Source organism: Lepidochelys kempii, chromosome 1 (genome assembly GCF_965140265.1).
Source record: "Lepidochelys kempii isolate rLepKem1 chromosome 1, rLepKem1.hap2, whole genome shotgun sequence".
Lineage (NCBI taxonomy): Eukaryota > Metazoa > Chordata > Testudines > Cheloniidae > Lepidochelys > Lepidochelys kempii.
This window is the reverse complement of record NC_133256.1, coordinates 257,653,058-257,670,975: the sequence shown is the minus strand read 5'-3', so window position 1 is coordinate 257,670,975 and position 17,918 is coordinate 257,653,058.

Genomic DNA, 17,918 nt, shown 5'->3' with positions numbered 1-17,918 from the left:
CCATGGCACCAATTTTACATCGGTGCTCATGAAATAAGTGCATATGGAATGTGTAAAGTACGTGCTATTCCATACAACCTCCAGCCTTGTCAATTTATTTCAGTGCTGTCCCCTTTCAACATGACTGGGATATGTGGCTCCCATTGGTCCTGCTAGTATATCAGATCAGGGTTCATTCCTCCTTTGCATGTATCTTCTTTTTAAGGGTGTGGATGGTTGCAGTGCTTCTACCTCCCCACCCCAGTGTTAAAAATCACGAGTCAGGCCTCTCCCTCTCAAAAAATCATGAGATTGGCTTAAAGCTTAAAAAAAAAAAATAATAAAGTGAATATTTTTTATTGGCCTGGTTTCTGAGCATTTAGGTTGCACTCAATTCATATTTTCAGGCTTTTCTCTGTAATCATCTGTCATGGTGCCTAGAGCGGGTCACAACTAAGAATGCCCAACTCAGGACAGACTGAGAAAATAGGGCAGATACACCCACACTGATGGTATATTCTACAATTAGATTTAACAAAACCAGCAACAAATGAGTACTCCTGTGTTATTACACCAGCTTATCATGGAGTCACAAACAGTCTCCCCTTAGGCAATCCAGCCCCTGGTTTACTACCCAGACAAACTGGACTTCTGTGATAAATGATTATTACAACCAGAAATCACATATAGTAGGTTCTTCCAACTCCCAGGAGCTGGCTGCATACCTCAGGTCAAAATATACTCCAGATCTCACCAAATACAACGCTGAACCCAATTCTTTAGTAATCTGAAATGAAAATTTATTAATTAGGAAAAGGAAGGAGAGTTATCAAAAAGTTAAAGCAGAAAAGATTCATTACAGTTGGATCAGGCTATATGAGTCCAGTTGTTAGCAGCATAGGTGCCGATTCTGTAGGTGCTCCAGGGCTGGAGCACCCATGGGGAAAAAATGGTGGGTGCTAAGCACCCACCAGCTGCCCCCTATTAGCACCTCCCCCTTCCTCCCTCCCTGCTCCTTCTGCCCCCCACAATCAGCTGTTTCATGGCATACAGGAGGCTGGGGGTGGGGGGGAGGGGAGGAGTGATGATGCAGCACACTCGGGGGAGGGGGCGGGAAGAGGCAGGGTGGGGGGTGAAGTGGGGGTGGGAAGAGATGGGACGGGGGGCGAGGTGTGGTGTGGCCTTAAGGGAAGGGGTGGAGTGGGGTGGGGTATGGGGCAGAGCCAGGGGTCGAGCACCTCCCCAGCACAATGGAAAGTCGGTGCCTGTGGTTAGCAGAGAAATAATGTCTGCTAATTCTGCATAAGTCTTGTAGAGTCCTTTCATAGAATATCAGGGTTGGAAGGGACCTCAGGAGGTCATCTAGTCCAACCCCCTGCTCAAAAGCAGGACCAATGCCCAATTAAATCATCCCAGCCAGGGCTTTGTCAAGCCTGACCTTAAAAACTTCTAAGGAAGCAGATTCCACCACCTCCCTAGGCAACGCATTCCAGTGTTTCACCACCCTCCTAGTGAAAAAGTTTTTCCTAATATCCAACCTAAACCTCCCCCACTGCAACTTGAGACCATTACTCCTTGTCCTGTTCTCTTCTACCACTGAGAATAGTCTAGAACCATCCTCTCTGGAACCACCTCTCAGGTAGTTGAAAGCAGCTATCAAATCCCCCCTCATTCTTCTCTTCTGCAGACTAAACAATCCCAGTTCCCTCAGCCTCTCCTCATAAGTCATGTGTTCCAGACCCCTAATCATTTTTGTTGCCCTTCGCTGGACTCTTTCCAATTTATCCACATCCTTCTTGTAGTGTGGGGCCCAAAACTGGACACAGTACTCCAGATGAGGCCTCACCAATGTCGAATAGAGGGGGACGATCACGTCCCTCGATCTGCTCGCTATGCCCCTACTTATACATCCCAAAATGCCATTGGCCTTCTTGGCAACAAGGGCACACTGCTGACTCATATCCAGCTTCTCGTCCACTGTCACCCCAGGTCCTTTTCCGCAGAACTGCTGCCTAGCCATTCGGTCCCTAGTCTGTAGCTGTGCATTGGGTTCTTCCGTCCTAAGTGCAGGACCCTGCACTGATCCTTATTGAACCTCATCAGATTTCTTTTGGCCCAATCCTCCAATTTGTCTAGGTCCCTCTGTATCCTATCCCTGCCCTCCAGCGTTATCTACCACTCCTCCCAGTTTAGTATCATCCGCAAATTTGCTGAGAGTGCAATCCACACCATCCTCCAGATCATTTATGAAGATATTGAACAAAACCGGCCCCAGGACCGACCCCTGGGGCACTCCACTTGACACCGGCTGCCAACTAGACATGGAGCCATTGATCACTACCTGTTGAGCCCGACAATCTAGCCAACTTTCTACCCACCTTATAGTGCATTCATCCAGCCCGTACTTCTTTAACTTGCTGACAAGAATACTGTGGGAGACGGTGTCAAAAGCTTTGCTAAAGTCAAGAAACAATACATCCACTGCTTTCCCTTCATCCACAGAACCAGTAATCTCATCATAGAAGGCGATTAGATTAGTCAGGCATGACCTTCCCTTGGTGAATCCATGCTGACTGTTCCTGATCACTTTCCTCTCCTCTAAGTGCTTCAGGATTGATTCTTTGAGGACCTGCTCCATGATTTTTCTGGGGACTGAAGTGAGGCTGACTGGCCTGTAGTTCCCAGGATCCTCCTTCTTCTCTTTTTTAAAGATTGGCACTACATTAGCCTTTTTCCAGTCATCCGGGACTTCCCCCGTTCATAAGTGCCTCAGGGTTTTTCCAAAATGGATTTGGGGAGTTCTGTCATGCATCTAGAATAGCCCTCTAACAGCACCCAGAAAGATCAGAGCTGCAGGATTCTGCCCAAGGTTTCTCTTTTATAGGTGAAACAGGCTGACAAGCTGACAGGCATCCTCACCATATGGGCTTTGATGAAAAGCAAATGCCCACAGTCTGTGATCCATATCCAATGAACCATTCAACAACAATGCACTCAGTAATAGCCATTCAAGCTACCAAGACGGTTTGCAGGTGGTCCACAATGTAGATTCACAAGTTTCAAAGAGAGATGAGGACAATAAAATTAGTACTTCACCAGTTTCATCTAAATTCCAACACATCCTTTTTGAACTAGAAACAATTGAGTACAGTAATGTAGCATTACAAGACATGAAAAGGATTTAGCAACTACAAGCTAATTTGGTTACATTGATACACTTCTAACAAGATGTAGGTAAATCTAGACAAATACAATTAGCATTTAGTCTTGATTATCAACGCAAGTGAATGGGTCTATGTTTACCAGCCCATTTAACATCCCTTTGTAAGGTATACACAATGAAACAATTGGCCTGACTATCTTGCAATGCCTCCTGAGATGTTTTTAAGGTTCATACATAGCTTATTTGGTCTGCTGGTTTTAACCTGGTTTGCTAGTGTCACCCCCCCCAATACAAAATTGATGCAGAAAGGGGTTTTCCAGACATTGCTGGATGCATCTTAGGAGTTCCCCATTCTCGGCAGTACATGTGCACTACATTTTTGTTCCCTTTAATATGAATTATGTTCCAGCGAAGCAACCTGGAATTGGTTCCCTTAGCTCTGTGTAGCCGTATGAGAGGTGCACGATTTCTTAATGTGGTGAACCTTCTGTTGTACAAATAGGGTATAAGTTGCTTAACAGCCAGGGGTGAAAGTAACTTAAAGGACTTGCCACCGATACTCCGGAGTCCTGGGGAGGGGGAGGGGCCTCAACCAGAAGAGGCGTGGCCTCTACCGGAAGAGGCGGGGCCTTTAAATCCCCAGGCCCTTTAAACCAGGACTTAAAGGCCCGGGGCTAGGGCTGTGGTAGCAGCAGCTGGAAGCCCTGGGCCCTTTAAATGACCCCCTGAGCTCCCAGCTGCAGAGGTGGCTGGGATCCCTGGGGCTCGGGGGGCGATTTAAAGGGGGCAATTTAAAGGGCCCAGGGCTCTAGCTGCCACTACCACAGCGGAGCCCCGGGCCCTTTAAATTGCCGACGGAGCCCCAGGGGTCCACCAGCAGGGCTCCGGCTGCCACTACCCTCCAGGGCCCTTTAAATCATCCCCAGAGCCCTGCTGCCGGAGCCCAGGGGTAGCAGCGGCTGGGCTCCGGCGGCTATTGAAAGGATCCGGGGTGGTAGAGGCAGTGGGAGCCCCGGACCCTTTAAATAGCCCCTGGAGCCCTGTCTCCACTACCCCAGGACTCCGGCAGGCTCCGGGGGCTATTTAAAGGGCCTGGGGCTCCAGCTGCCTCTACTGCCCCGGGCCCTTTAAATTGTCCCTGGAGCCTTGGGGTAGCGGCAGTGGGGCTACAGCGGCGATTTAAAGGGCCCGGGGCTACCCCAGGGCTCCGGCAGCAGGGCTCTGGAGGCAATTTAAAGGGCCCGGGGCTCCAGCCGCTGCTGGGAGTCCCAGGCCCTTTAAATTGCCGCCTGGGGAAGCTGCACCCCAGTATGGCGCACCGGCTCTTGCCAGCAGGGGTGGCAGGTTTATAGAAATGTTGGTGGTGCCCAGAACCTGCCCCTGCCCAAACTCTGCCCCCCCAACTCCACCCCCCACCTGCCCAAGGCTCTGGGAGGGAGTTTGGGTGAGGGAGGAGGTCTGGGGTGCAGGCCCTGGGCTGGGGCAGGGGATTGGGGTGCATGAGGGGTTCAGGTGCAGGCTCTGGGAGGGAGTTTGGGGATGGGAGGGGGTACAGGGGTGAGAACTGTGGGGTGAGGCTGGGGATGAGGGGCTTGGGGAGTGGGGCAGGTCAGGGCTGAGGCAGAGGGTTAGGGTGCGGGGGGGATGAGGGCTCTGGCTGGGGCTGGAGATGAGGGGTTTGAGGTATTGGAGAGGCTCAGGGCTAGGGCGGAGGGTTCGGGTGTAGGGGGATGAGGACTCTGGCTGGGGGTGTGGGCTCTGGGGTGGGGCAGGACTGGCGATGAGTTTGGGGTGCAGGCAGGCTGCCCCAGGACTGGAGCCAGAGAGGAGGACTCCCCCCAGCCCTCTCCTCGCTGGCAGAAGTGAGCTCTGGAGTAGGGACCCCCTCTCTCCCTCAGCAGCATACTCACACCCACCACTGTCACTGCACATGCTCCTAGGGCCCCTCTCAGGTCCAGGAATCCCCCTCGCCTCCCCTGTGGTGGGTGCCATGGTGGGGGGCTGCCATCACATGTGCACCTTGTCCCCTGCTGCTGCCCCTCACTGTAGCCTCACTGGGGTGGGGGAAGGGGCTGCGCCTTGCCCAACAGGGGGCAGGAGCAGTCACTGCGGGCACGGGGGGCTGCTGTACTGACGGAGGGTTCCACCGGAATATGAAAGGGTCTGAGGGGAAGGGCAGCCTGCCCTGCCACTAATGGATGAGGGGCACTAGGAGCCTGCGGCGGCAGTTGGTGCAGGGAGGCAGCATGGAGCTGCAGGGGAGAGACATGGAGGCTCTGCTCCTGGACCCAGGGAGGCGTGCGGGGGCAGCAAGGGGGGACCAGGGGACACTCGGGGGAGGTGTGGGGGGGCTGTAGGTGGGACCAGGGGGGAGACCGGACCCTGAACATTGGTGGAGCCGGGCCCCCGGGCCCTCAATATTGCTGGAGCCATGAGCCATATAACTCGCCTCTGCTGCTTGCCTGTACGCCTTACCGGAGTACCGGCTTACCTTCACCTCTGTTAACAGCCCACACAATTGCACAGCATTCTTTCTCTATTGTTGCATAATTTTGCTCAGCGGATGTTAGCTTTTTGCTTAAGTATGCAATGAGGTGTGTGACAAAGTTCCTCCTCTACCTTGGTGGGTCTTGCGCTTACTGGCGGATTTGCTCGACTTGGAATTTCACAGCAGCCCTCAGTTTGGCCATTTTCATGAACCCACAGTCCAGGTCAACTCCTCCTATGTCTGACCAGGAGTTGGGAAGTTTGGGGGGCACCCAGGCCCGCCCTCTACTCCGGGTTCCAGCTCAGGGCCCTGTGGTATGCAGCTGTTTAGAGTGCCTCCTGGAACAGCTGTGCGACAGCTACAACTCCCTGGGCTACTTCCCCATGGCCTCCTCCCAACACCTTCTTTATCCTCACCATAGGACCTTCCTCCTGGTGTCTGATGATGCTCGTACTCCTCAGTCCTCCAACAGTACGCGTTCTCACGCTCAGCTCCTAGTGCCTCTTGCTCCCAGCTACTCACACGCACCACAAACTGAAGTGAGCTCCTTTTTAAACCCAGGTGCCCTGATTAGCCTGCCTTAATTGATTCTAGCAGCTTCTTAATTGGCTGCAGGTGTTCTAATCAGCTTGTCCGTCTTAATTGTCTCCAGAAGGTTCCTGATTGTTCTGGAACCTTCCCTGTTACCTTACCCAGGGAAAAGGGACCTACTTAACCTGGGGCTAATATATCTGCCTTCTATCACTCTCCTGTAGCCATCTGGCCTGACCCTGTCACAGGTGTTTCTTACTATCTTCCCCTTCTTACATGACCACTGTCCCAAATCCAATACTGGAAGCATCTAAGCACAGCAGGAATGGTTTCTCAAAATCAGGGCTGGCTAAGACAGTTTCTCTAGATAAAGCTTCATTTATGCTCTGGAAGCTCTGTTCAAAGGCCTCTGTCCACATCACCTTGTCTGGTTTTCCTTTCTTTGTAAGGTCAGTTGTGGGAGCAACAATGTCCCTGAACCCCTTTACAAACCTACTGTAGTAGTTGGCCAAACCAATAAAGGATTGGACCTGCTTCTTTGTTTTAGGGGCAGGCCAGCTTTTATTGGCTTCTACTTCCAAGGGTTTTGGGCGAACCAGCCCACTGCTCACCCTGTGTCCCAGGACTGATACCTCTGAGGCTCCCATTTGCATTTAGAAACTTTAACAGTCAGGTTGGCTTCTCTGAGCTTTCGTAACACAATCTCCATGTGATTTATGTGATCTTGTCAAGAGCTGCTGAAGATGGCTAGATCATCTAGGTAAACCCTTATAAAAGATTCTAATCCCTGTAGGACTTCACTTATGAGCCTCCTGAATTCTGCAATCTAAATGGTAAAAATCTTGCATTCACATAGACCAGATTCCACTATGAAAGCCGATTTTTTTTGGGTATCGGCATCTTTAAGGGAATTTGCCAGTACCGTTAAGTTAAATCCAGTGTGCTTATGAATTTTGCTTCTCCCAGTATATCTAGCAGATCCTCTATTCTGGACATGGGGTAAGGATCAGGTTGAGTGATAACATTCAGCTTCCTATAATCCACACAAAACCTCAAGGGTTTGTCCTTTTGGGGTACTATCACAATAGGAGATGCCCATGGGCTTTTGGACCTAGTAACTATTCTCATTGATCTCCACCTCTTCCTGAATCTGTTTCTGCATTTCTCCCTCGGCTCGGTAAACCCTGCTCATAGCTGGATGGGGACCTGTGGTTTGAATGGAGTGCATCTTCTTGCTAGTTAACCGTTGCCGATTTGAGAATGTCTGCCTATGATGCTTCAATAGAGCTAATATTTCCTTTTGAGCTGGAGTTAAACCCTCCCCCATCTCAGTGCTTTCAAGCTGTGTCTCCTCTTTGCTCTCTGTAACCATATCAATTAAAGGGACAGACAAAGCTGACAAAGTCTCTTCCTCAGCTCAGCAAATCATATTCACAACTTTCCTTTCATGGTAAGTCTTCAATCTATTCACATGCACTGTTTGTACAACTCCTCTGCCAATGGGGCTTCCTCACATTATCGGTAACCTCGTTAACTCTTTCCACTACCTCTGAGGGTCCATTTCAAATATCTTGCATTTTATTCTTTCTCACAGGATCTAGCATAGGCACCATATCTCCAATTTCAAACACCCTTTCCTAAGTATGCCTATCACACCAAGCCTTCTGAACTTCCTGGCTTTTCTTCAGATTCTGCTGAACCAAATCCATCATGGCTTGTAAATTCTGTTTAAATTGAGACACGTACTCCACCACTGGCTGCTCTGTCTTCTCAGTATTACCTTCCCAAGAATCAGGGATCAGATCGAGGCATCCCCTGACCTGCCTTCCATGCAGTAGCTCAAAGGGAGCAAACCCTGTAGATTCTTGAGATACACTCCTGTACGCATACAGGAAATATGGAAGCAAAATGTCCCAGTCATTCTGGTGCCTGATCACATACATTTTCAGCATAGCTTTCAATGTTCCATTGAATCTTTCCGCCAGACTATTGGTCTCTGGGTGGTAAGGAACAGTTTTTCGGTGTTTAATTTCACACATCTCCCATAACTGCTTAAAAACAACAGACATAAAATTTGCACCATGGTCTCACAAAATGTATCTTGGAAAATCCACTCTGCTAAAAATAGTAAGCAGTGCCATGGCCACTGTCTTTGCCTCAATATTAGACAATGCTGCAGCTTCAGGGTTATCTGGTAGCAAAATCTTTCTTACCATTACTGGAAGGTTTAGGGAGTGGTTCCACAATATCCACAGACACTTTTGCAAATGCCTCCCCGATAATGGGTAACGGCTGCAGGGATACCTTACTAGGTCTTTTTGCACTGCTGACAACAAATCACAGCTTCTGCAATAATCCCTCACTGTTTCAAAAAGATAAGGCCAGTAGAAATTTTGCTTTAGCCTGTCACACATTCTTTCCACTCCCAGGTGCCATGCAAATGGACCATTATGAGCTAACTTTTCTATATCCCTCTGGTATCACAAGGTGTTTGCAAATACTACCACGAGGATGCTTTTTCCCTGTAGAGATTTGCTATACAACAAACGGTCTTGCATGAAAAATCTGCCTTTCCCTTCCCCAGCTGGGGCTTGATTCTGATCATCAATTCTGGCCCTCTCTAATGAAACATAGTTTTTCTGCACCATAATAAACTCCTTCTGTGTTCCATTCTAGTTCAGAGCCATTTCTGACACATCAGACAAATTCTCAATCCGCACAAGCTGAGATACACTCTCTGCCTGTTCACAGTTTCCCTTACTGACATCATGCAGGGTATCTGCATCAGAGTCATACTTTCCCTGTGACCTGGTCACGATATTAACCTGATTAAACATAGCTGAAAGATCATTACCAATCAAGATATCAGCAGGTAACAAATCTCTAATACGAACCACCATATCACCTTCAAAACCCAGATTCTGACCAAAGGCACTTTTACAGACACCTCAGAGAGAGACAATATGTTCACACTCTTATCTGACAACAAAGCAGTTCCTCTCTGACCAATTCCCCTTCAACTAAAGTAATATCAGATGCAGCGTCTCACTATCCTGTACACACAATTCCACTGACCTTTGCACACTTTATGAATTCCTCCACATCTCACTCCTAATATAATTTGAGGTTATTTTCCTCTTTCACCATCTCATTTGGAATTAAAGTGCTAGCATTAACACCTGCAAGGTTAGCATTTGTACTCAAAGGGGCAGTGTTGGTGCTTATCTGGTTAGCCTCTGTATTCAGAGTAACAGCATTGGAATTTATTATGGGTGCAGATTGTGGGGTGTTTTTAAGGTTTGGGCAATTCGGTTTTATATGACCAGAGGTCCCACATCGGTGGCAGATAACCTGTTTCCCCTTAGGGTGAGAGGTTTTATGTTCTGGACTCCCAGTAGTCTTTCTAATAAAATTGGAGTTTGGTTCACTCTAAAACCCTTCATCCCTTTTAAATTGGGGTGCATAGAGATTACCCTTCCTGGAGTTTATGCCCATCATGAACCCTGTTTTCTATGTATTCATCAGCAATTATTTCTGCCTGTAAGACTGAATCAGGTTTCGTATCACAGACTGCTACTCTGATTTCTTCAGGAGCCATGTTTAACAACTTTTCTAGTGTAATTAACAGTTTATCAAAGTCACCATAAGCTCCTGCTCCTGTATTCCACTTCTTAACAAAGCCAAGCAATTTATAAGTACTTTCCATATAAGCAGCATTATCAGACATTCTGAGATTTATAAATTTCAATCTATAAAACTCAGGAGTAATCTTAAAACATTTCAACACCGTTTCTTTTAACTTTCTGTAATCCAGAGCATCCTCTACCCTCATTTCATTGAACACTTGCCTTGCTTTACCAGTCAGTTTGGTCAGGATGAAACCCCATCGTTTTTTCATCTGGAATTTTCTAGACATCACACAAGTGCCCAAAGATGGATAAAAATTCTTCAGAATCTTTATAAATTGGACAGACGTTATCCCTGTCTCTGCTGTTGAGAGGGGATGGAATTCCCGGCTGTGGCAGCCTCTGTTGCACTCCCAGGACTTGAATTTGGAGTGTGGCAGCTTATCTGGTTTTGATGTGCTTCTTTCTCAACTTGCAGCTGTTCCATTTGCCTCTTGAGAGCTTTTTTCCTCCATCTCCTCACTTGCTAGCTTCTTCCTCAATCAAAGGTCTGCCATTTTTTCTTCATGCTCAAGATGCTGCTTGTCTGCTATCATTTGCATTCAGATTGCTTCTGCTGCTGCCTTTTGATCACATTCCATGAGCAAATCTCTCATCTCTTGACCTGAGATATTCCTTGTAAGGTGCTATTTTCTTAGCTTTACATACTTATAGAACTTCTTTTGTGTTCATAGCCTCATAGAATTGTGACTGACTCATTGTCACTAATCTTTAATCCTTAAAACTTCCTCAATATCAAATTTAAATTTTGGATATACCCAGCTAGAGCCTAATCTCCAGTGGGTGAAATAGGATACTGAAAGTCCATCTTTCACAGGCTTGGGAAAAGCAAAATGTGGTTTATGATCAGTGCTAATCTAACAAATGCAATTGAAGGGATTATATATCATAGAATCACAGGACTGGAAGGGATCTCTAGAGGTCATCTAGTCCAGTCCCCTTCACTCATATGAATCAGTCCAAACAGTCAAGGCTCCAGGCTTGTTGCATGGGTCTCTAGTGTGTGGAAGCATATAGAAATGATGACTATCAGTTTTTGCTCTAAGGAGGGAAAAGAAGCAAAGTGGCTTCACTGGTCCACTGTCCAAAGAAGCATCACCATTTTGTCCATGAAGGTGGAAAGAGGGGCACAGAATTGATGGGAGGGGGTGAAGAGGAGAGGGATTTGTGGTGGAGAACAGGTTAGAATGTTAGAATATTTCACCAGACTTTGAGATTGGAGAAGTCATGGGATCACAGGGTCCAGAACATAGGTGCAGCCATGGAAAAAAATTAGCGGGTGCTTATCACCCACCGGCAGCCAGCTCCGTTGCTACCCCCTCCTCCCAGCACCTCCCATCCACCAGCTCTTCCCCCTCCCTCCCAGCACCTCCTGCCCACCATGATCAGCTGTTCTGCGGCGTGCAGAAGGGGCTGGGAGGGAAAGGGAAGAGCGGGGATGGGGCACACTCGGAGGAGGGGGGCAGAACTGGGTGGAAAAGAGGTGAGGCGAGGCAGGGTAGTGGTTTGGGGGAAGGGTGCAGGGCCAGGGCTGGAGCAGGGGGTTGAGCATCCCCGTGGCTCAGAGGAAGCTGGCGTCTGTGGTCCAGAAACAAGACACTTTGGCCCACCAGCGAAGCTGAACTGCTTAGGAATGAGTCACCTACAGAAGCAGCGCACGGCTGGAGAATTCAAGCCAACGGCACAATTAGATCTGCCATATTGCATACACTCAACAAGCCCAAAACTACACCACCACCACAATGTGCTGGAAAATCACCACATAACTAACTTTAGACAGTTGTTTACTTCCCATCCACTCCCCTCTCCTTCGCTGTTTTCCACTCAGAGCCAATGAGGTACTCAAGTGAGCAGGAGTGCCGGGAGTTAGATTCTCTCAGGTCACTGTGTTCTGGATTCAGAGGAGCTCTGGGGAGCCAAAGGGAGGCCTATGATGTGACAGGAGATGTGGTGGGGTCCCTTGTTCTTGGTGTCTTTGGTAACGTTCTAATTCTGAAGATGGCTGTAGCTGGTAGTTCAGTGACATATTCTACAGCCAGACTGCAGGCCTGGTAGCACGAGTCTAACCTCAGTCCAGAGCTGGAGAGCCTGCTGCCTCTACTTTGTATGGGTAAGTAGGTTGGAGGCTTTGGAGAGATGTACTGAAGATTCTGCTCTTCCCTTCTCTCATTCTTTTTCTTTTTTTGCCTGTTCTGGCAGTGCCCCTTGCCTGTGTAATATTTAGTCACTGGTAAGTTCCTTCCCATAGAGGGCACCAAAGCCCTCATTTCCTTCCCCTCTGATACAGACTTTGCTATGTTGCATGCCATGACTTGAGCTGCAGAGTGACCCACACCCCCCTTTTTTCTTGTCTCCTGTCAGCGTGCCACAGAGAGGGGAAGAAAAATTGCTTTCTTGCCTTCAGGGCAGCTCAAAGACTAGCATCACACCCCTCAATGCTCCTTTCATAGAATTCATTATCATCAGCCGGCAGAGAGCGATCCAGCGGTGACATGCTCCGTTTCTCACCCCCCAAGTCCCTAAGCTAATCACGCTCCCTGACTGGGGGCCGAATTGGAACCAGTGGCTAAACTGAAGGGCTTTGGATATGATCCCGAGTCCTTTGAATCATGCAGGCCCCATGAGGCAGGCCTGTACTGGAATTAGTGATCTAGAGTGGAAAGGCTCTGACTCTGGTTACCAGTTCCAGGCAAGCAGGCTCATCACTAGGGGGAGGAGGTGGACAACAGCTGCTTTCCCGGTTGCCTCTTGTCACTGCACCTGGACCACATCTCTTCCCCTACAAACACTAGCGCCTTTTCATCCCTATGCCTGGAACTCAACTGTTCCCTTCCCCAGTCCTCCATTTCCACCACCTTTTCTCTATGTTAGCCATCAACTAGACATCCCACCTGATTTCCTCACACCTTCTCCCACTTTTCCTTCCCTCCCTCTATGGCCTCCCAGAGAGGGTGGAAAACAGAGACACCCCTATGTGCAGAGGTGCTGGAACAGTTTGAATCGTGGGGGTGCTGAGATCTATTGAACCAAACTGTAAACCCTGGATAGGATGGAAACCACTTCAAGCCAGGGGCTGTGGCAGCCCCCCCAGCACCGCTAGTTCCAGCACCTATGCTTGTGAGTCTAGGAAAGGACAGCAGTTTCCCTGTTGCTGTGGTGCAGAACCTAATAGGGGAACACAGACTCTGAAGAAAAGCCAGCTGGCCAGGAGGGGCTGCCGTTGTGGCCAGCAGTGGTGAGTGGGAGGAGGAGACAGGTCAGAGGTAAGGAGAGGCCGCAGCTGAATTATTTTGAGGGGTTTGAATTGAGTACTGTAGAAGAAGGGATGTGTGTGTGTGGGCGGGGGGTGTCTACTGAATACATTGTGGAGGGGTCTGGAATTGATGGGAGGGGTGAAGAGGAGAGGGGATTTTTGGTGGGAAACAGTTTAGTGTGTGAGGAGGAGAAATGAGGCCAAAAGACCAGATTGGGTAGGAAAATAGGGGAAAACCAGAAGGGTTCAATTGGGGGAAATCGTGAGTGGATTTCAGGAGGATGGAGAGGGAGAAAGATCAGGTGTGTGGGGACAGGGCCTATTCAAGACAGTCTGGGGAGCCGCTGTGAAGTCACATGGTTGGGTCTCCAGCTGCAAGGCCCAGGATTGAGTGTGCAGCCCTGCACTGAGCATGCAGCAATCTCGTCTGCCCTGCCAGCTGGCAGAGGGATCCAACCCTCTGAATAAGAGGGAGAATAAGAAACATGTCCAGACCTGGAGGAGGAGGGGCTGTTTGTGGAGGGTGTTACTGGAAAAGCAGATGGAGGCTTCCTGTCAAACAAGGGGGAGGCAGGAAGACAGCTCTGTGCAACAGCTCAGCTCTCAATAATGAGAAGACATTCCTCTTCCCCAGGGGCTCCTGCTGGAGCGCTTTCAGTTAGCGCAGAGCAGCTCTTTCTCCTCACCACACACAGCACTGGAACATGAGTACATCACACCAGTACTGTAGCCCAGCCTTGGTGGGCAGGAGCCCCTAAGCTCTTGTGGCTGCAGGTTTGGCAGCATTTGTCTGAACAGCCTCTCAGGAGGAGCAGGAGGGACAAGAGTGAGGGTGAAATCTCACAAAGGAAATGGGACCAGTGGGGATAGAAGAGGAGAGGGAATATTTGTTAGAGTGCTGCCCAGAGGCAAGGGCACTTGGGCCCCCGTGGTTCAGGAGTGCACTGTTTGCTGACAAGTTCAGAGCATGATTTGGCCCTGGCAAGCTACTGTAGTAAAACATTCTTTTTAAGCACCGGGTGGATGTGCTTAGATGCATGCGTGTTTGTTTTGAAAGGCTCCAGATTGTGGGAAATCGCACCTAGAGTCTCACAATATATATATTGGGGGAAGGGGGGAGGGCAGAACCCCCCAGGCTACGAACCCTCATGCTTCAGGGCATCCCAAACATCTCATCAACTACCCCTCCTCCTCCAATTTAATTTTTCCTCCCCTCCCCATAGCTCCCCCAAGTCCTCCTCCCTTCTGTTTGGCCAGCTCATGAGCTATCTGGTCCTCTGTGGGGACCGTTTCATAGCACACAGTCAGGGGGTCTGCCTGGCATGAGGGGCAGCTTTGCTGGTTTCTTTCCCCTTGTGCCAATGGTCCTGAGCCCAGTTTCCCTCATCTGCATCTCCTAATACAAAGGCCCCAGTGGAGCTGGCATGCTTGACAGCTTTGCCCTGTCAGATTCAGCTCCTCCAGAAGAGCTGCCAGTTGAAGACACTGTTTGGCCATTAATTACAGATGGGCTTCAGAAAGAAATCACTTAATCTCCCCCTCTAGATTGAACCTAAAAGCTGCTGTTAAAACAGGCTTCTGTCACCAACCCTGCTTGTCACTGCTCCTTCCCTTCTAAACAGGAGCTGTCTCCTGCTGTTTTCACCCCACTCCACCCCAACAGAAAGGCCATAAGGGCTGAGACTAAACCCCAGAGCCTACCCATGGAGGTTATTGCTAATAAAGATCTTACAGCATTATTTACAAGTCTAGGAGGCAGGCCCTGACAGCCTGGGTAGATTCCAGTCTGTGTTATCTGCCAAACTCCATTTTTGCCTTGCAGTTTCAATGGAAAAGTTGTTGTAGGTATTATGGTAGCACCTAGAGGCTCCAGCTGAGATCAGGGCCCCTATCAACTGTGCTGTACACCCGGTGAAGGACTGTCCCTGCCTTATAGAATCACTGAAGTGTAGGGCTGGTAGGGACCTTGAGTGATCATCAAGTCCAGCCCCCTGTGCTGAGGCAGGACCAAGGAAACCTAGACCATCCCTGACCGGTGTTTAACTAACCTGTTCTTAAAAACCTCCAAGGCTGGGGATTCCACAACCTCCCTGTTCTGGTACTTAACTACCCTGATCGCTAGAAAGTTGTTCTGAATATCTAACCTAAGTCTCCCTTGCTGCAGATTAAGCTCATTACTTCTTATCTGTCCTTCAGTGGATGTTGAGAACAATTGATCCCTGTTCTCTTTATAAAAGCCCTCAGCATAGTTGAAGACTGTTATATCCCCCCTCAGTCTTCTTTTCTCAAGACAGAACATGCCCAACTTTTTTAACCTTTCCTAATAGATCAGGTTTTCTAAACATTTCATCATTTTTGTTGCTCTCCTCTGGACTCTCTCTGATTTGTCCACATCTCTCCTAACACATGGCACCCAGAACTGGACCCAGTACTCCAGCTGAAGCCTCACCAGTGCAGAGTAGAGTGGAACAGTTACCTCCCATGTCTCCCTGTTCATATATCCCAGAATGACATTAGCCTTTTTTGCAACAGCATCACATTGTTGGCTCATATTTAGAGCTGTCAAGTGATTAAAAAATTAATTGTGATTAATTGCACAATTAAAAAATTAATCTCGATTAATCTCATGATTAATCGCGCTGTTAAACAATAATGGAATACCATTTATATAAATATTTTTTGATATTTTCAAATATATTGATTTCAATTACAACACAGAATACAAAGTGTACAGTGCTCACTTTATATTTATTTTTTATTATAAATGCACTGTAAAAATAAATAGTTTTTTCAGTTTACTTAATACAAGTACTGTAGTGCAATCTCTTTATCATGAAAGTTGAAGTTACAAATGTAGACTTATGTACAAAAAATAACTGCATTCAAAAATAAACAATGTAAAACTTTAGAGCCTCCAAGTCCACTCAGATTTACTTCTTATTCAGCCAATCGCTCGGACAAACAAGTTTGTTTACATTTGCAGGAGGTAATGCTGCTTCTTGTTTACGTCACCTGCAAGTGAGAACAGGTGTTCTCATGGCACTGTTGTAGCTGGCGTTGCAAGATATTTATGTGCCAGTTGTGCAAAAGATTCATATTTCCCTTCATGCTTCAACCACCATTCCAGAGGACATGCGTCCATGCTGATGACGGGTTCTGCTCGATAACGATCCAAAGCAATGCGGACCGACCCATGTTCATTTTCATCATCTGAGTCAGATGCCACCAGCAGAAGGTTGATTTTCTTTTTTGGTGGTTTGGGTTCTGTAGTTTCCACATCAGAGTGTTGCTCTTTTAAGACTTCTGAAAGCATGCTCCACACCTTGTCCTCTCAGATTTTGGAAGGCACTTCAGATTCTTAAAGCTTGGGTCTAGTGCTGTAGCTGTCTTTAGAAATCTCACATTGGTACCTTCTTTGCACTTTGTCAGATCTGCAGTGAAAGTGTTCTTAAAACAAACAACATGCTGGGCCATCATATGAGACTGCTATGATATGAAATATATGGCAGAATGCGGGTAAAACACAGAACAGGAGACATACAATTCTCCCTTCAAGGAATTCAGTCACAAGTTTAATTAATGCATTGTTTTTTAATGAGCGTCATCAGCATGGAAGTGTGTCCTCTGGAGTGGTGGCTGAAGCATGAAGGAGCATACGAATGTTTAGCATATCTGGCACGTATATACTTTGCAATGCCGGCTACAAAAGTTCCATGTGATGTCTGTTCTCACTTTCAGGTGATATTGTAAACAAGAAGCAGGCAGTATTATCTCCTGTAAATGTATGCAAACTTGTTTCTCTTAGCAATTGGCTGAACAAGAAATAGGACTGAGTGGATGTTAGAGAGCTTATTCCTTCACTCTCCCACTTCCCTGGTCCTTCTCGCATGAACAGAGAGCAACAATACCCGAAGTACGAAGGTGCAAACAATTCGATGTTTATTGGGGTGAACTTCCAGCAAGCTTAAATCCAAGTTCCTTTTTCCTTATTTTCGAATCCCAACTTACTTCCTGTTTGCCCCTAATTTATATAGTAATATTCTTAGCTATACCTTAACCAATCATTCTACTGAAATTTACCTAACCAATCCTACCATATTGTAACATGATTAGCTAACCAATTATATCCCACCACCTTAATTAGTTTACACTCAGCAAAATTAATTATACAGCAGACAGAAGCAATCACAGAACCAGACAGAGACCATGCAAATAAAAGCAAAGTGGGAACTATAATGACAAAACAATATAGAAGTAAGGATTTCACAACTACATTTATAAAGACATTAGGGTTTCCCAGCTGTGTCTATTGATAAGTGAGTTCTTACCAGACAGAAAACTATCAACCTAAATTTCCTTTTACATCTTCTAGGCTCTTCCCTTTCTCTGGAGGTGATAGATCAGGTCACCTTCCTAACAGCCCCATATTGACTAGTTTGGAATGTGAGGATGTGACCAGTCGCTTCCCAGCTTATTGCTGCCCCTGCTGCTTAGTCAAAGGCATTGGCCTAAGAACAGGGCCTCAGACTGTCACAGTGAGAGAAGGCCCTTACAAGAGAAGGCCCTTACACAGATTCTTTCTTGTATACCTCTGTTACTAGCTAAATGATAAACATATACCTACATTCTTAAAGTATAGGCCTTTACAGGCAGGCCTGAATATCTATATCCTAACAGTGGACTTGTAGGCTCTAAAGTTTTACATAGTTTTGTTTTTGAGTGGAGTTATGTAAAAAAAAAAACATTTGTAAGTTGCGCTTTCATGATAAAGAGATTCATTATGGTACTTCTATGAGGTGAATTGCAAAATACTATTTC